We start from the raw sequence: 20,984 nt of genomic DNA on the forward strand, positions 1-20,984 counted from the left end.
TGTTGAGTGAATTCCAACATTGTGGAAAGACACCATCGTGTTTGTCTATGTTTCTGGCATAGCACACTCATGGCACACACTCTTGTATGTGGGATATAAAAATCACCATAAAAAGTTCCTGAGAGCTGAGGAGATGGCTCAGTGTATCCATGAACATCTGAAGACCTGAATCTGAATCTTCAGAACCCTTGGAAAGCTGGACATGATTTTCTGGATCCCAGGGCTCCTATGATGAGATTGGAGGCAGAGATATGGCATCCCTCATGAGATCAGCTAGCCTCATGATCACAGCAGCTAACAGCAGAGAGAGACCCTATCTCAAATAAGGTAGAAGGCAAAGACTGACACCTGAGATTGTCTTCTGACCTCCGTATTTTCACCATGTCACAAGTGCACCCACCCTCACACACACATCATACACACATAGAACAAAAGATTTGTTTTAAATACTCTCCACAGCTCAGATCAAATTGAACTCATCAGCCATGCACACAGCCTTCCACAATAGCTGCATTTCATAAGGGAAACAGCATGCTGCAATACATTAAAGCACAGTTCAGTCTCTTGGTTTAAGACATTTTACTTAAAACAGTAATTTCATTGGTGTTTGTTAACAATGAAGTTGTCAAATCATTTCCAACACTCCACAGCTGTGGGTATTGCGCCTCTGATAACCACTGAGTCAATTTTGCTGCAGAATTGTGGTCATACCTGCACCATTTATCATCAAGGGGGCAACAGAGCATGTCATGTTAGAAGCAAGAACATCTACAAAGCTGTGAAAGGAGCTTTAAAGTCATATGTCACCTTCATCGGCAGCAGCATTGTCAAGCTGTCAAAATAATGCTTTTGAGCCTTCGCAGTGAGAAGTGAGTGCTTAGCTCTTTGTCTTTTAACTTAACTGTAGCATTTCTTGAAATTATTTTGATGCGTTAAGTACCTCTAATGAAGATAGATGAGAGACAGGGCCTCTGAAATCTCTCACTGTGACAGGGCACATCATGCTGTCCAGTAGCGGATGTTCTGCACACTATGACAAATTTTATACATGTCCTTCCCTCTGCTGTCCTTGGGCTTCAAAATTAAAAGAAAGGTCTGGAGAGACAGCTCAGCTGGCATAGTGCTTGCCACATACCATAAAGACTTGAGTTTGATCCCTAGAAGCCACATAAAAAGCCAGACATGGTGGCCTGCGCTTATAATCTCAGTGCTCAGGGTATGCAGACAGGAGGATCACTTGGGGTCACTGGCTAGGTGGTCTAGCCTAGCAGGTGAGTTCCAGGACAGAGACCCTGTCTCAAAAGAGGTGGATGGCATTTCTGAGGATGACATTCAAAGTTGAATTCTGGCTTCTACACACATGCACACACATGTGAACATGTACCTGCACACATACATGCACCCATGGACCCATATATACACATACACACAAATACACACACACCACAAATACTTAAAATACTAACAGAAAACACTCAATTTGCTTATAATAAAGCATTTGCAAATGAAGTACAAATAGAGTCAATCAAACTTTGGGTTTTAATTCAAGGTCCAACTTGTAATAGCTGTAAATGGTTTATCTTTCTAGGCCCCACCTTTGAAATACAGATGATGGTATTATTCAAGTTTGAGGTTTAATTGACAACTATTGAGAATCCATGATAAATATATTGGAGTTATTATACACACATATATGTATATATGTATATATGTATATATTATATATATATAATCAACGTGAAAAAGGAAACTTTCTTTTTCTGATTATAAGCAAAATTGATGAGAGGTCTTATAAGATATTGGAACTAAGAGAATTTAATTCCATCTTTGCTATTTAACAAAGTGGTACCCTACCAAAGATCACAAAAGATAACCTGTTGGTATTATTTATTCATCCATTCATTTAAAAAATATTTTATGTATTATTTTTATTTTTTGTGTATGAGTGTATTGCCTGCATGTGTGTAAGTGCACCTGTATTTTGCAATGCCTGCAGAGGTTAGAAGAAGGTGTCAAGTCCCCTGGAACTGGAGTTACGAATGGGTGCTAGCAGCCATGCAAGTGCTGGGAATCAAACTCAGGCCCTCTGCAAGAACATTCAGTGCTCCTAACTGCTGAGCCATTATGCCAGCATGTAGGCTTACTTATTTTTTATTTTTTGCATGTGCATGTATGTGTGATGTGCTTGTGTGTATATGCATGCTCCATATGGGACCACATATGTATGCAGGCACACATGCACATTTGTGCTCATGAACATAGAAGCCTAAAGTTGACACTGTATGTCTTTCTAGTTCAGTATCCAGCTTTATTTGTTGAAGCAAGGTCTCTCACTGAACCCAAACCTCACTGATTCACTTAATGTAGCTAGCCAGCTTGCTCCAGAGATCCTATGTCTTTACCTCCTGAGTGCTATGATGACACCAGTTGTCACACATGTCCAGCTTTTTGTAGTTTCTGAAAATCTGAGAACTGGTCTTCATGCTTGTATGGTGTGGTGGTTGGAATGAGAATGTCCCCCATAGGCTCCAAGTATTTGGACATTTTGTCCCCAGTTGGTAGCAGTGTTTTTGGAGCTCTTGGAAAGTCACTGGGGGCGGGCTTTTCTTAAGCCTTGCCAGATCTGGAGTTGCTCTCTTACTTCCTGTGCCTGTTTGAAAATGTGAGCGCTGGGCTCTGCCTTCTGCTCCTGCTCCAGCCACCTCCTGCCACCATGTGTCTATGCCACGACAGACTGTAATTCCCCTGAAACTGTAAGCTCAAATAAATTTTTTCCTTCTGTAAGTTGCTTTGGTCAGTGTTTCTGCCACAGCAACAGAAAAGCAATTAATACACATGGAAAGTACATTATCCAAGGAGCAATCCTTCCAGCCTTTTTTTTTTAATTAATTTTTTTGATGGGCAATGAGGAGTTTGGAACAGAAAACTCCATATTCCCCTTTCAGAATCAAGAAACCCATAGTTTTCTAACTTACATTTTGTATGTATTTATATATTGGTGACATTTGCACATTTAGAGGAAATGCACTCTGAAACACTTGAGTAGGTCTGGCATTCCATCCATCACACAGAGGAATAAGATTCCATTAAAAACACATTACATTTGGGGAAGAACTCCATCTCACTACCAAATACCATATTGATTCAATCTAATATTTTCCAGGCTAACAATAAAGGTTAGTGATAACTTTTCAGGTGGCTCGAAACTTTTTATTTTTCTCCTTTAATTTTAATAAAGCAAGAAATAAATGTTTTGTTAAATATTGGAATAAAAGTTCCGTTTAGAGCCTAAACATAAAACGGTGCTTGAAACTTGTGCCTTTATGAATACCTGCTTAGGGAAAAACAGACTGCACCTGACATTGTGGTATTTTGCATCACTCTTAAACTTGACTGTAATTTTTAATTATCCTCTCTTCTTTTTGCATATGTGTATATATAGGGGTGTGTGTGTATATGTGTGTGTGTGTGTGTGTGTGTGTGTGTGTACACATGAGTTCAGCACCCTGAGAAGCCAGAAAAGGGCATCGTATTCCCTAGAACTGGAGTGGAATAACAAGTGGTTATGAGCTGCTCAGTGTGGGTTCTGGGAACTGAACTCTGGTCTTCTGCAAGAGCAGCAAGTACTGTTAACCACTGAGCCATGTCTCCAGCTCCCATCTTGCTTTTTTATTTATTTATTTTATTTTTTTATGTGTATGAGTGTACTGCCTGCATTTGTGTAAGTACACCCATGCCATGCAATGCTTATGGAGATCAGAAGAAGGCATCAGATTCCTTGGAACTGGAATTATGGATGATTATTAGCCACCATGTGGGTGCTGGGAATTGAACCTGGGTCCTTGGCAAGAGCAGTCAGTGCTCTTAACCACTGAGCTATCTCTCCTGTCCACATTGGTGGTATATTGGTGAGCATAGCTGTCTTCCATCTCGCTTTTTGACACAGGGTTTCTTACTGAGGCATAGGACTGTCTGATTCTGCTTGGCTGATGGCCAGCAAGTCCCAGTGACCCTCCTATCTCTGCCTCCTCGATGATGTTATTACAAGTATGTCCCTCCACATCAGCTTTTCTTTACATGGGTTCTGGGGCTTGAATTCAGGTCCTTATGCTCACGTGGAAAGTACTTTACTAATCGAGGCATTGTGCCCCTTTGTCATTTTACAAGCATTTTATTCCTGTCCCTGTGATTCTGTCTTCTAGATGATTGTATCCTTCAATGGATGGGACAGGAAAAGCTGCACGGAATTATCTATCATTATTCAAAACCCCATCAAACAAGATCTGCAGTCTTTTGGACTCTTGCAGAGATTCCTGCTCTTCTTTTTCATAGTTGGCATTTGTCCTTATATATGTGAGCACCTACAGACTCTGAGGCTTTCTATTTGCATTTTTTAATTGCCAGCCCAAGTTTTAACTTCTGCTCTGGAAAATGAGTTTTCAGTAATGTGTTTCTGATTTTCTTCCTCAATAGTAGTGATCATGGTGACTTTAGAGTGGCAACATTTGATGTAATTTTTACTACATTACTGACACAACGCTCCTACAAGTGAAATCTTCTAAAAAGAGAGAATATTGAAAAAAATCCATAATTACTATATACAAAAAATGCTGAAGGTATGAACATGTATTTTAAAGAAAATGAAAGAGTCATTGCCTCAAATCATGGATACAAAGATTCTCAGACTGGGATGCAATAAGAATGTGAAATAGCATTTAATGTCTTAAACACAGGACAAATCCAAGCATTGAGATATGAGATATGATATATTGAGACAATAGGAAAATTGTATTAGTAAAAATATAGACTGGGGAGTAGGGAGATGGTTCAGTGTGTAATGTGCTTGCCATGTAAGCATGAGGACATGAGTTCAAATCCCTAGCACTCACATAAAACTGGGTGTGGTAATGCATAACTCTAAGACCAGTACTCCTCTGGTGAGACGAGACAGGAGGCAGAGAGAGGAGAATTCCCAGAAATGTCACATACCAATCAGACTAGTACATGCAACATCAACAAGAGACCCTGTTTCAAACTATGTAGAAAATGAGAACTGACACTCAAGATTGTCCTCTGACTTCCACATGCACATCCAGGCACGTGCACACTCAAACTCACATACACAAAGATAAGAATAGAAAGAAAACAATGTAGCATATTGACATATCTATGCAGTAGAATGTGATAGCATTCTAAGTATCTAAAGCATATGCAAAGTAGCTGTACACAGAACTTATTTGTAATAATGAAAATGTAAATAATCTGAATGCGTTACTAATGGAGTGATTGAACAAATTCTGATAAACCTCCAAAAAACCTATAATCAAGTATAAAATAGAATATCTTTATATACTATTGTTTGTTAAGCCCTGAATATAATATAAAAGGGAGAAGCAATGTGGAGAGGAATACATAGTTTACTATATAAATAAGTAATTTTGTGCCTGGGTGTGTGTACACACAAAATACTTGTACATGTACTTATGCATACATACAAAATGCTCACACATGTACATGTGCACAACATGCTTACATTCTTGAGAAACAATGAAAATACATATTATATGATTAAACAGAGGGTTATCCTTGTCAGCAAGGGAAAGGATGAAAGGGTAGGAATCAAAGCTGTCTGCTCCAAGTATAGCGTGTACATATTGGTATGCATGTGACTATTTTTCAAAATTATAAAATGCAATGAAGTCCCAAGTATTAGGAAAATGAAACAAATTCTTAAAAGCATATTAGAATTGATATGAACAAATTCTAAAGAGTATTTTCAATGTATTTAAAATAATATTGTTATTATGCTAGAAGATTGTATGATAAATGAAAAAAGAGAAGTGTAAATCAAAACACAATGCATGCTGTTTCAGTTGTGTAGTCTTGTTGCTGAATGTGATGCTTTTGTCACCCTGAAGCTGTTGTGGATACAGTATGGGGTGCAGCAGTGAATCTTCTGTTGCTATCTTCAGGGATCAGGAGAAGGGGATGAGAAGTGAGGGTCAAGACTAAGTAAAGATCATTCTGTCCCAAATGTGTATTGGCAATACCAATATGAGCCCGTGTTGCATTCCTGTTCTGAAAGGAACTATTTATTTTCCAGCTCCTTTTGGGAACCTGTCTAGGAAGAAATGGCAAATCTGTGGCAAAATGCTCCCATGTTACATAACTCATGTGTCTTAAATTCATTTCTACTAAAGTGAGCTGAGACTCCTTGGAAACATGGGCCAGTGGAAACCAGGGAAAGATGAACCTAGAACCCTACCCAATAAGCAGCTACCAGACACTGTCAGTACTTCATTAGTATAACTCAATAATCAAGTTAAAAAGATCACTGCTGGCTGAAGATTGGGCAGTTTAAGCCTCAAAATGTTAAATATGATTCATATACCTTAATTATTATTAAATGTATACATTTGTCTAGAGAATACTAGGAAAATGAATCATAATTTTAAAAACTGGTATATTACTTTAAAACATTTAAAACATTGCTATATTGCTTTAAAAACATTGTTTGTTACCTTGTATTCACTGTGCTTCAAGATCTCCAGATAACAAATGAGATTTTTTTCAGAAATATGCAAACTAATGAACAAAAAAGAGGAAAAAAATTGACATAATTCATTTTCACTTCCATAATAAATTAATTCACGTACACAGTGATCACCAGTGTTCAGTGATGCCCACATCACCTCGAAGACAGCTATACAGTATATGTTTCTGATAGATATATACAACCCACATATGAAATATTCTTGCCAAAATGTCTACAAGGCTCATAAAATGTGAGCACCAATTTACAGAAACAGACAGCATGTTAAATGAGACCAGAGGGATTCCTGGAAATTTTGCATGACAAATATGTTTTCTTCAACACACTGTTGCAAGGGAAAAATAAAAAGTGATAGAAGAGAGATCAGTAATTCAAATTGAACTTAGGAGACACATCATCCAATGGTCATATGCTTGAAATACAAATTTAAACAAGCAAACTTGTACCAAATGACTAACAAGTGCATTTCAATTATATCCAAATCGCTAAAGATATTGAAATGGTTTTGTTAATTGAGTTATGAGCTTTGTTGTCTTAATGCAGTTATTTTATTTTAATTTAATTAATTTTTAATTGAATTTTTATGTGTTTCATACAGACCATCTCAAACAATCTAAATCATCTTTATACCCCCATCCCCACTGGCACCTTCCCATACCCTCCACCCCCCACTGGAGCACATATACTCTGTCATGCCTGTTACTGCCCACCGTGTTGTCAGTGCCCCCAGCCTTTCCCTAGTGCAAGTCCATCTGCTGAGTCTAGTCAGCCTATCTAGAGTTCCTTGTTTTAGGAAGATCAGCTCTTCCTCATCTAGCAGCAATCAGTTGCCAACATTCCTTTAGATAAGACTGGGGTCTGCCGTTCATTTTCCCAGTTCTATGCTGGGTTACTGTCCGAGTTTAATGCAGCTATTTTAAAAGGAAAAGATAAAACCTTATCTTTCAGAAATACATGCTGATATATTTAGATGTCATGTAGTGATCTATGTAAGAATTCATCAAAATAATCAAAATTGAGACCTGTGGTTATTGGTGCCTGTTGGTGCAAATAAAACAGATCTAGTGATCTTTGAACTTTTGTGTGTCAGTCAAGGGTATTAGGGGCTTATATTGTTCATACCATATTTACATTTGAACTATTCATTAATCAGATAAATTAAAAAGTCATTATGATATCACTTATCAGCACCGTGAATGATCTCAACTACAGACAAGTGAATTCCTTTACCAGGGATGAGCAAATAAAATCCTTGTAAAGATTCACAATTAAATAGTTTCTTTAACAGCCAGCCACAGGCTTCTTACATTTTGTTCTTTTGTATTTATGGCTTTTTTCTTCAGTAGTCCATTATTAAAGTGAGCATTCCCCATAAGAGAATCAAAATAAACCAAAGAAATAATAATTCCAAATTTGTGAGAATTATATCAATAGAAAGCTTACCAATTGTACCAGCAAAATAGGGAAAACGTAGATTAGAGCAGAAAATGCTGAGATTGAAATTGATTTAAAGCTGCCCTTGTTACAGCTCTAAGGATAAATTTTATTCTAACTATTTTGATTTGGTAGGATTTCAAAACAGGGTATTCTGTTGCTGAGAAGGGTCTGGGATGGTTGGACTTATAGAGTTTCTAGGTTGTGCATTTGAAGCTGGGTAGCCAGCTTGATGTTGCCTGGTATATGAGAAAGACTATATATATATATAATTATATATATATACATATATATGCATGTATATGTAGAGAGAGAGATTGAGAGAAAGAAAATGATTCTTCCTTTTCTGTGTTTGTTTGTGAATAGGTGTGTACTTATGTGTACACATGCATTTGGAGGTCAGAGGTTGACATCTTGTATCTTACTTGATTGCCCTTCACTTGATGTTTTGACCCAGGGTCTCTCACCGAAGCTAGAGCTCATCTATTCACTAGACTGGGTGACCAGTGATCTCTGAGGTTCTGCTTGTCTTCACCCCTCCCCTTCCCAGGACTGAGGTTACAGACAAACACAGCCATGTCTGGATTTTACGTGGGTGCTGGGGATCTAACCTAGGCCCTCACATTTGCACAGCAGGCATTTTACTAACTGAGGCATCTCCCCAGCTAAACTCTTCTTTATCTGTTTAATTGAGTAGTTACGTTGTAAAAGCCAGAATCATAAGGAGTGCACAGTCATGCAATTCTGCACTCTCAAATGCCATATTTAGCTCCACCTACTTCTCAGGCCCATTGTGTTTTCATAGTGAAGCTGGTCTTTGAGGTGATGTTGCCTTTTATTTACCATTCTGGAAATTTGCTCATAGAATTTTTTTTGACTAGGTCTTATTTTTCTCAGACTGGTTTTGAACATGTTGCATAGCCAAGGAAGAGGATGGTATTGAACATTTTATCCTCCTGTGTCCACCTCCTTAGTCCTGGGATTAGAGGCACAACCAACTATGCCCCATTTATGTGGTCGCTGGGGATTGATCTCAGGGCTTCAAGCATGCTAGGCAAGCACTCTGCCAACAAAGCCACATCCCTAACCTCACAGACTTATTCACCGTAGGCATTTGCTGGTCTCCAGGAAGATTCTGTGTTTCTCCTCTTTCTGTGTTAGCACTGTCTATGTATAATCTAATGTGCATCCACTTGTCTTTCCCTGGGTGAGAGAGTGAATATTCAACACAGTGGGGTTGTGCACTGAGTACACAGACTTTGGGAAGTCCACATGGATGTCAAGAATCAGAGTCTCAAACAAGTGGGAACTGTTGCTGTGGTACACTGTCCTTGTGCATGACAGAGTGGTTTCAGTCTTTAACTTTCAGGAGCTGTGATTACGGAAAGAGCCCTGCAAAGGACTGGATGCATTAATTTTCTGTCATGGATTGGGACAGCCATGGGAAGTAATGTTTCAATACAAAGTTTTATAGACAGCTAATGGTTGCTAACAGAGAAGGGCTCATGACCCCACCTTTCACCAAAGCTTTATAGACAGTTAACAGTTGCTAGTAGACAGAGTTCATGAGTCCCTGACCCTCCCAAGAACTTACAGAGTTGATATTTGCAAACAGGCAGGGGCTTGTGTGTCCACACCCCTCCCCAAGAGTATAATGACAGTTAATAGTTTCTGGAATTGAGATGTCTTTTCTCTTTAGTGGTATAGCTGCCCATAAATTACCCATGGACCTGTAGGCAACCCCTGGCCAATGCTTATGTAGGTAAGGCCAACTAATCTCATTGTTTCACCAAGTTTTTTGGTGCCTGATCTGGTCTGAGTAGACATTTGTTTGCATCTGCCCAAGAAAAATTCATGTGAAACATGAAGAAAATAACCCAATAAAATGGAAATTATAACCCCCAAACAATCTCTGACAGTACTGTTTAGCTGAAGGACACTGTCTGAAGACAAGATAACACCAGCTATATGTTTTTGGAAAATAAAAAAAAAATGCTGGTAATAACATATCGGCTATGAACTGCCCTTAACTCCAGTTCCAGGGAACTGACGCCCTCTTCTGACCTTTGCAGCATTGCTCAACACGGATGTGCTCACATACATGCTGGCAGTATACTCATACACATGAAATAAACAAAATTTAAAAATGCTGGTAATAAAGCTAAGAGACACATATCAATATAGCAATCAGGGCCTGATTTCAAATAATATATCAGTGCCCGCAGAAGATAATAGCATCTAATTAAGACATTAATTAAGACTCGTAATAATTACCCAATTAGAGAATGTAAAAATACCTTTAGAGTTTTTTTTTTCTTTTAAAATTATTTGAAGCAGATGATTAGCAGGTGTTCTTAATATTTTTTTTGTTAAATAGAAAAAGCACACAGGTAAAGAATTAGATCTGTAAATAAAAACCTTACAATAAATCATTAATAAATGTTTGTAGAAGGTGTTGGTGAGAAGGTTTGAAGGTGCTGACCCCAGTGTCCTGTAACTTTGCCAATTCTATAATTGCTTTTTGCTTATTCCCAATTTTTACTGTGACTTAAATTGGATAAACCCCATTCCTAAACGTCTTCCCCGAACTTTCTAGGAGTCTATATGCCCTTTTAGTCTCTCAGGATATAGGTTCTGAAAGGAAGAACCCAAGGGAATGTTTTAATTGGAGCAGAAGAAATGTAGGTTAAAGTCAGGAAATTCTGTAGCAGGCTCTGAGGGCTTCACAAAGAACCCATAGATGCAGCTGTGGAGGATGCATCATGCTATCCTCTGCTGGGATGGTGGTGGTGTCCTAAGACTGTAAACACTGGCTTCTCAAACCTAGAGACTATCATTTCTAGGTACGATGTCTATATTTATTATGTTATATAATATCATAAAATGAATTTGTTTGCTTATTTAGCTTTAATGTTCATGCTCATATATGTACACAGGAGCATGTGTGCCTGTGTGTGTGTACTTCCTTAGGATGTCTGTATGCTTTCTTTGAGAGAGAGTTTCTCAGTGAACCTGGAACTCACCAATTAGCCTAGGATGACTGGCCAGAAATCTCTAGGGAACTTCCTGTCTCCACTTCTCTAGTTCTGGGATTATAAGTGTGTGCCACTATGGCTGGCATTTTACATGAATGGAAGCTTGAACTCTAACTCATGTCCTTGTACTTGCAGATCTGGAGCTGTGCTCACTGAGTGATCCTTCCACAGTCCCTGTTCATTTGAGTTTCAGGGGTCAAATACTACCTTGCCTAAAGAAGACTTTAGTCTGACATGTTATATTAACTATTATTCTATAACACCCAAAGAAGAATGAGCACGTAGCAGCTATCCATTAAGTATTGAAAAATTAATGAATGAGTCTGTTGAGGGTGTATGTGAGGGGGTGGGTAGGGGGGTATGTTTCCTCTACCACTATAAATATTGGGGGAAATATCCTATATCTTTAACTTTTCATAGAATCGGAATTTCCAAAACACAAATTACCACATTTTCATAACAAGTCTCTTTTAAAACTCTGTATCACATGGAAACCTAAATAAATATATGATCGTATCCTGACACTGACCAGAAGATGGCTAAGCTCAAAATTTAGTATCTACTTTACTAGTTCCTCAAAATATTCCCACAATCCTTTTGTTTGTATGTTGTATATGTCATGTGGTATGTGTAAGTGTGCTATATGTGTGCAGTATGTACTTGTTAGAGTGGGTGTGTATATGTGTACATGAGGCATGCATGCAAGTGTATATGTACGCACGCTTGTAGAGCCAGAGGTTGTCATCAGGAATATTTCATCCATTGTTCTCTACCTTTAGTTTTGAGACAGATCCTCTCAATTAACTTGAAGTGCATTGATTTGTCTAGGCTAGCTAGCTAATGGGATTTGGGAATCTACTTGTCTCCACTCTTCAGCCCTGGAATCACAGATCAGGGGTGTGCCCACCTCCATATTTTTAAAAGTTTATTTATTATTTATTATATTGTATTTATTTATTTTTATGGTATAAGTGCTTTGCATGCATGCAATACCCCCAGAAGCCAGAAGATGATGTGAGAGCCCTGGAACTAGAGTTAGAGACTGTTGTTAACCACCATGTGGGTCCTGGGAACTGAACCAGGTTCCTCCGCAAGAACAGCCAGTGTGCTTAACTGCTGCTGAGTCATCTGTCCAATCCTAAGACTTATTTTCTAACAACAAAAATGTGCAAACTGGAGATGGAAGAGAGAGCCTGAATCTATCCGTGATTTCCCTCACGGCTGCTGTAAGAGGGTTGTCTTCCTTTCCAGGCATCAGTATATGCTGAATAAAAGCATTGATGTCTTTACAAGAGGGGGGATATAAAAGTGTTACCTAAAATTGCTGGGGAGCTATAAAGAAAATAAATGACTCTATTACTTTGAAATGTAAGCAAACATCGACACTAAAGCCTTAGGCAACACATGAAGCCATCCTCTATTAATAAATTGGGGTTTGATGATTTATCCTCACAGGGCACATAAAGGGACAAGAGCATCATTGTCTGAGGAGGGCTGTTTGGATACCTGGTGTTGATGTAGAAACGGGAAAGGCTGTGAGGTCCCTCTTCTTTTTATTTAAGAAAAGTGCTATTTGAGAATTTCACAGATGCATGTAATGTGTTTTGATCAAATCCATCTCCACACTCTCCTCTCCAACTCCTCCCATATCCCCACTTTACTTTTCCTACCCAACTTCATGTTCTCTCTTTTTTGAACCTACTGAGTTCATTTAGAGTTGCCAGTATGTGTGTGAGTACAGGGCTATCCATGGAAGCATGGACAGCCTATCAGCACACACACACACACACACACACACACACACACACACACACACACACACTTCAGTCTGCTTTTCTGCTAGGAGTGGGACTTCATGAGCCCTTCCCCCACTCCTGCTGGGATTGTGGTGGACTCTTTTTGTGCGAGTCTTGTGCATGTTGTTACAACCGCTTTTTATGGCCCTGTCAGGTCCAGAAAACACTGTTTCTCAGCAGTCCTCCACTACCTCAGTCTCTGACCATCTTTCCACCACCTGTTGCATGACGATCTCTGAGGTTTGAGGCAGAGGGAATGTGATATGGTGGCATGAATGTTGTGGGAGTAACCAACCACTTTCTGACTGGATTTAAGTCAACTGCATTCAGAAATTGGAACTCATGCCTGATACTGTTAACTGGACCACAGACCTAGGGAAGAACCTAGAACTACTATTCTGCTAAATAGGTATAATAATAAACTGCCCCTAAGTACTCATCTTTGTAGTCTTAGATTAATGCATCTCTTAAACCTCACCAGAGGAGTTTTTTTGGTGGTGTTGTTGTAGATTGTGATTAATACAGAGACTCACAGCTAGTCAGCCTGCAGAGAAGAGACTGGAATGCTTACAGGTACCTGTATCACACCTTCTCCCTCTTCTTTTATATCGGACTTGTTTTCTTCTATGCTTAGAGCACACACTAGAACATGGTATCTGCTCTTGGCAGGCAGAAAAACTTTAAGAAATAAGGAAACATGATAATACTAGCACTGGCATAATTTTATACAGATCAGGAATGGAGATGTGTAAGAATCCTTAAGTTGGCAAGAGAAGTCAGTGCTGGTTGCCTGGCCTCAGGCAGAATAGGGAAGCTCCTTCAGATGGAAAGAAAATTCATTAGTGCCACCACATTGTTTCCTTCTTCCCTCCTTAGAGGAACCTGAGTTGTCCTGCTCCTGGATCCCAGAGAAGGTTCTGAAGAAGTGCTTGGAGTGGCCATGAGAGACAAACTATTCTATATCATAGAGAGGGTTCTATGTTCCCCGTGAGCACATGTGACTGCCTCACTCAGTGGAAAAGTTATATATATATATATAATTTTTGTCTTGTCTTTGTGTGTGTAAGCTTGTGCATGTGCAGGTGCATGTCTCTAGGGGGAGGTGAAACAAATACAGACAAGAGATCAATCTTGGGTGTAGTTTCTCAGCAGCTGTTTGCTTTGTTTTTTGATACTGGGTCTCTCACTGGGACCTGGAATTCACCCATAAACCTAGACTGGCTGGTCAGTGAGTCTCTGGGGTTTTCCTGTCTCTACCTCCTAAATGCTGGGATCACAAGCCTGTGCCACCTTGCCTAGCTGTTTCACATGGGTTCTGAGGGCAGAACTCAGGTCCCCCTGCTTGTACAGCATATGTTTTACCAACTGAACTATTTCCTCATCCCCATCATATTTGTTTCACACATTAAACCTTTGTAGTTTAGCACATACAGGATTAGGATTATTGTGCTTTATTCCATCCTGCCACTTACTGTATTTTCATTGGTGCATTAAAACTACTTGTGTTTAGTGTTAACTGTCAATGTTTAATATATAGTTCTTCATAATTTTAGCTTAGCTTGTCTTTTTTCAATTTTTCTTTTTTCACTGAAAGATTTTGAAAGGGGAGTAAGGAGTTTATTAGAAAATTTACTAATATTTATTAATGCTGTGGACAGATAGAGACGCAACATCATGGGGGGGCTCTCAGGAGAGTTCAGGCCTCAGCACCATAGACGGACAGTACAGTTGGGGTACTGAAGAGAGGATTCAAGGCCCACATGCCAGAAATGAAGTCTCTTTTTGACCTTTTCTGAAGATGGGGGCTTTTGTAGTTGTGTTTTCCTATTCCAAGGAAGGAAGCAGGGAAAGAGATGGGATGCGGGATGCAGCACCAATGACTTCTTGATGTAAGCCCACTTTCCAAGTGAGTGCTTCTGACACTGGAGGGTCTGTTAGCTAGGGGCTCTTAGACAGTGTCTCAGTAGTATCTGTCAGTATCTGTGAAATGGGGAGAGCTGTTGCAAAGTATTGTGACTTGAGCAGCAACAAAATTTTATGTGAGGGTGCTTCAGTGGCCATCAGCAGGTGTCAAATCTCCTGAAACTGGAGAGCTGGGAACTAAGGCCCCTCCTCCTCAAGACCAGTAAGCACTCTTAATCAGTGAGTCATCTCTCTAGCCCCAAATATTACTTTGGTACACTTATATCTCTGTGAGTTACGTGAACAGCTTCAAGAATTTCCTTTTATTGGTATATTGCTTTGTTTTTATGGTATCTTTTTGGGGTGGTTTTCCTTTGTGTGTGCGTGTATGTGTGTGTGTGTGTGTGTGTGTGTGTGTGTGCATATGTGTGTGAAACTTAGTTCTTTCTTCCATTAGACTCTATTACCTTTCACATATGATTGAGGTGAGAACTTAACTTTCTTCCCCAAAATATTCAGGAGAAAAACATAATATTTTTGCTTCTTTGTGGTGGAAAACTGATCAGTTGCTTTACAATTATTAATATTTAGGCAGAAATGTTTTATTAAAATAGTGGACCTATAAGGACATTTGTGAGCAGTCAAGTCACAGCAGCTGGTGGTGTTCTTCCCATGGTGTCTTTCCCATCTTGAAAAGGAGGCGTTTTTATATCTTGCTTCTTATATCTATGGCAGAGTACCTGTCTTGGAGGGCAGATGCCCATTGGGCTATACAGGAGGAGAAGCATAAGGTAAGCTCCTTATGAATTATGGAAAAGAATAGGAATATTGTAAAACTTCCAATTAATCTCTAGCTCAGCAACAGGACTAAATAAAATAATTTTGAGAAGATGTTTCTATTATGCATCTTTCCCTTCAGTGGAAACAAAGAGACTATCTCTTCCTAAAGATCTCCATGCATTAATCCCCAGAACCCTTGAGTTCATCAAGTTGCATTGAAAATGGAATTAAGGTTACAAATAGAGTTATGTTTCTTTTTTAAAAAAAATTTATTTTATGCGTATGAGTGTATTGCCTGCATGTATGTGAGTATACCCATGTTGTGCAATGCCGCAGAGGTCAGAAGAGGGCTTCAGATTCCCCTGGAACTGGAGTTAAGGACAGTTTGTAGCCACCATGTGGGTGCTGGGAATCGAACCCGGGTCCTCTGCAAGAGCAGTCAGTGCTCTTAACCACTGAGCCATCTTTCCAGCTCACAAATAGAGTTATGTTTCTTAACCCTCTGGTAACATGATGAAGGCATGCCCCCAAATGATCTGGGTGCATACAGTGTAATCACCACAGCCTTATTATCAGAAAAAGGAGACAAAAGACCAGTGAATTGCCAGGGTGAAGCAGGGGAAAGATGGAATTGATTATCACAGGTTTTCGATATGGAAGGTGGTCCAGGTCAAATCCCAGGTATCTCCTTCAAGATGAAGAAAAGGAAATAAATGGAGTCTTCCATGGAGCCTTCCCTGTGCTCCATAGGGGGCACAGACCAGTTAGCACCTTAGTTTTTAATCAACAAGAGACAATTTTTTAACTTCAGAGCTCTTTATTGGTCTCATTGTAAGATTAGAAATGCTACTTTACTTGAAACCCTATCTTTTTGATAACTTAATCCAGGGATGATAATAAGCTGAGTATGTGCCCATTAAATGCCTTTTCCATTCAAATTTAGGCTCCCTAATTCTTGGCATGGTGAGTGGTTTTCATTAAGATGTTGGCATCTAGATTATTACATTACAGGTTCTGGATTGCATGCAGTAGCACACTGACAGGGGAAGTGTGGATGCCCAGCTTTCCACATAAGTTCCAACAAAATGCACCTCATGACTACTGGGTTATGTTGTGACTTTTCTTAGGAGATTGAAACAAATATTCCTTCACTGCAATTAGGGTGGCAGTAGCCAACCAAAAAAGAAAAAGAATACACCAAAGTCCTACTTAGTAAACCAATGAGTATTTGGCTTACATTGGACATGTGCTAGAAAGAAAGCCCACCCCAACATGGGTGACAGCTCAGGAAAGCTGCATCCCTGGTGCTTCTTGTAGGACCTGTAGACAGCTAAGCAGTCAGACAGTCTCCTCTGTCCAGCAGTTATTGCTTATATAACTGTGAAGAAGGGTCCTGCCAATCCTGTAGTTTCCAGGAGCATTTTGACACTTTTGAACTGTTTAAAATATTTCATGATCCCTGTGCAAGTTTCTTTTGCTTCCTGAGCTTTAATGAGCTTCTGTCCAGAATGGAATGTTTGAATTTGAGGAAATCCCTACATAACAGATGGGGTTAGGAGTTCTAGCTCCCTAGGAACTAAGTTATCACAGATAACATTCTGCTGGGGGAGTTACTGTGGGGACTGACTTCCTTAACACTGTCAGGGCTTCTAAAATGCCACTCAGTGTGTTGAAAACCATTGCTATCTTACTGTTTATGAGCAAGAAGTTCAGATGTCCACATGGTTTCCACTTACAACCAAAAGCAGTGCCATACTATTCTAGAAAGGATCATGTCCTTCTTTTTTATGCCACTTCTTTGATGCAACCATGCAGAAATTTGAAACTTTCATTATAGTCTAGTAGAAATGGAAGGCAAGGTTTCCCACCAAGCTCCTATGGCATGGCTGGAGAAGTGGAATGCAGTGACTTGATGGTGTTAGGCTAGTGTTGACAGGTTACTGAGATCTTTCCACAGACTTTCTTTTTTTTTTTTTTTTTTTTGGTTCTTTAATTCTAGGGAACTGTCTTCTGTTGATCTTTCTTGTCTAGGCCCTGGTGGTATTTCTCAGTTACCAGGTTCTTCCATTCATACCTGAGATATGCTCTAAAGAACATGATGTAACTGTTTTGATAAGACTCTTCTTGGCTATGTCAGAACATGGTACAGGAATTGAAAGTGAACCAACCGTAAGCATAAGGAGCCTCATTTAGTGACAAGTCACTCAAGCATAACCTCACTCATTCCTACAATACCCTCTCCACTCTGAAAGAGTACCATTAATCCATTCATGAGCACAACATCACTGTGTTCTACTTATTTGCATTAGTCCCACACTCTAATGGTTTTACAAATGCAACACCAAAAACTGGGGATCAGGCTTCCTGTACCCAGGCTTCCTGTAACCAAAGCTTATCTAGGCCATAGGCTATGTTTTTATTTCATTTGCTTTGAAGCAGAAATCCTTTCCTTTTGTAATCATCAAATCTGCTGAGGTAAAACATTATCAGACATTCAGATCTATTCATGCATTAGACACGATTTGAAATAAATGTCCACCTTCCTCCAACTTTCTCCTCAGAATGATAGGACAAAGTCTTGCATATTTTAAACTCTAAACAAATAGTATAGATATTCTAAGGGAAATAAAAAGAACTTGAAAAATTTTAGAATATCAAAGAAAAGGACGTAACCAAACCTTGATGAAGCATTTATAAAAATGGAACTTAGGAGATGGACAGATGCACACTGGATAAAGTGGTTGCTGCACAAACATGAGGATCTGAGTCTTGCTCCTTAAAATCCAAATTAAAAGTGCCAGGTACAGGCTACATGCTTTTAATCCCAATCCTGGGGAGGTGAGATAGCAGGATTCCTGTGGCTTGTTAGCCAGCCAGTCTAGACAAATTAGCAAGATCCAGGTTCAGCCAGAGATACCGCCTCAAAAAATAGGGTGGGCAGTGATGAAGGAAAACACCCTAAATCAGCCTATGGCCTACACATGCACACACACATGTGGGTTTTCTCAGTTCCAAACACACATGCTCACATATATGGATCATCATGTGCATGCATGCACGTGCGCACACACAAACACACACACACACACACACACACACACACACACACACAATTTCTTTAAAAGTGGAATTTAATCTTATTTCTAAGTCCAGGACATTTTATCTTCCACATCCTCACATAATCTCTTCTGATCCTGGATAACTTTTGACTTGGACAGCTATTTTTGGTTTCTAATTCTCACTGGTATTTCTAAGTCCTCAAAATAGACCAACTGGAGGAAGAAGTCTGCACCTTGTCAGGTTACCAGTAGTCTCAGGAAAAGTTGGGTGAAGGCAGTGTCAAGGGATATTTTGACACAGCTGTCAAATTAATACAAGTTTAAAAATATATATTTACCCAGTGTACCCTGGTGCAGCTGTTGTATGTGCTTCTTTGAAAGAGGCTGCTTTCTTCACCTCCTAGAATGTATCTTCCATTTGTTTATTGATTGGAACACAATAAAACATATGTGCATGTTTATTCTGAAAGTACATCTCATACAGAACTAAAAATCCTGCCTGTCAGACGTACTGTGATGAACAGCAAAAGCTCATGCGCTTTTCTTTTCCTTTATGTATTTTTCCAAAAGTTCCAAGAAGATATACTTATTCAAACAATAGAGTGATAATATTAAAATAAACTAACACACAAGAATTTGGTCAACATATGCTATGTGCATAATCATCTAACATGATAGAGTTTTTATGTGGATATGTGTGTGAGTGTGGGTTTGTACACTTGAATACAGAGCCTATAGAGATACACTCTGGTCATCTGTGAAAGTGGTGCATTCTCTTAATTGCTGAGCCAGCCCCAGGACAGAGATTCCCATATATATATATATATGAATGGTGTGCTTGGCTGGGACTAAGTTTCTGTTTGGAAGAACTTACTTTTTTTCTATCTATTTTTATTGAATTTTTGTGTATTTCATACATAACATCTTAATCATCTTTATAACCCCTCTCCTTTCTGCACCCTTCCAAAACCTCCCCACTGGATTTCATGCCTTACGTAATTTATGTTAAGACCTATCGAGTCAAGTTAGTGTACCAGATGTCCCTCAGTGCAAGTTCATCCACTGGTATCTAGTCAGTCTATCTAGAGTCTTACCCTTGAAGAAGACCACTCTCCCTCCCCTTTCAAAAATCAGTTGCCAATAGTTATTCAGCTAAGATTGGGGCCTGCTGCCCATTTCCACATTACTATATTGGATTTTTGTCTGCTTGAGTTTGCATGGGTCTTGTGCATGCTGACACCATTGCTATAGATTCATATAAACAAGATACCAGAAGCCCTTAAGACTCTATTTCCATATGGTCATGCACCCCATACGATAGCTCTTACAATCTTTCCGTCTACTCTTACACAGTGGTCCCTTAGCTCTGAGTGGGAGGAATTTATTATAGGTGTCATGTCCAAGGACCCACACTCTGCAGACTCTTTATTTCTACACTTTGGCCATTTGTGGCCTTCTGTGTTCATTGCCTTTATTGCTTGAGGGAGCTTCATTGATGAGAGTTGAGCAATGAATCAGTATTCCCTCTTTCCCTTGTTCCACTATGTTCCATGAGTCTTAGGTATAGAGGTTCCATTGCAGATGTGTCACTTAGGGTTGTGCATTTTATACTTATTCTTTATATATGACCAGTTGTGGAATTCTGTAATAGTCTCTGTCTATTGCACAGGAAGCTTCTTTGATGAATGGTGACTGGGATACTTGTCTATAAATAAAAGGATCCATCTTTAGCATGTAGTAAAATTTTTTGTCTAGGGATGTGGCAGACATAGGGTTTTCTCTAAGATTTATTACCTCTCCAGCCCTGTGTTTTTGGCTATGTTTGCAGTGCTACCCATGAGTTCCTTCCTATTGAGCGGGCTTCAAGTTCAATTAGGTAGCTGTTGATTACCTCCAAGATAAATGTTCCAGCCAGTACGGCAACAATATAGTCTGCTGTGCCAGTCATTGTTGTGGTTTTTAGGCTTTAAAGCTGGGGTTAGAACATTGATTGATTTTATCCCTTAGTAGGCTTTATCCCTTCAAAACTATGAAAGCCAGGCTTCATGGAGGTGGCTTCCACATCAGTTCCAACTTCATTGCTCCAAATAGTGTGTCCAGATTGTATCCCGTCGTCAGCAATAGGATCTTACCTTCAAGTTCTGGGAGGCAATCAAGGGCTTTGGCAATAGCCTGTGTAATTTTGGGAGTCTCTTGGACTACTCTGACCAACAACTCAACTGAAAGGGAGGTTTCTCCTGTCTGGCACTGTTTCTGTTATGTGGCCTTCAACTATACACATGGACTCATGTAGAGATACTGTACGTGTAATTTTTCAGTAAGCTTTTGAACTAATACATTTCCTTTGGGTTTTTCACACCAGCTAAGCATTATTTACCTCTCTTCTCTCTCTCTCTCTCTCTCTCTCTCTCTCTCTCTCTCTCTC

The sequence above is a fragment of the Nannospalax galili genome, unplaced genomic scaffold, assembly GCF_000622305.1.
Source record: "Nannospalax galili isolate Female #2095 unplaced genomic scaffold, S.galili_v1.0 scaffold633, whole genome shotgun sequence".
Classification (NCBI taxonomy): Eukaryota; Metazoa; Chordata; class Mammalia; order Rodentia; family Spalacidae; genus Nannospalax; species Nannospalax galili.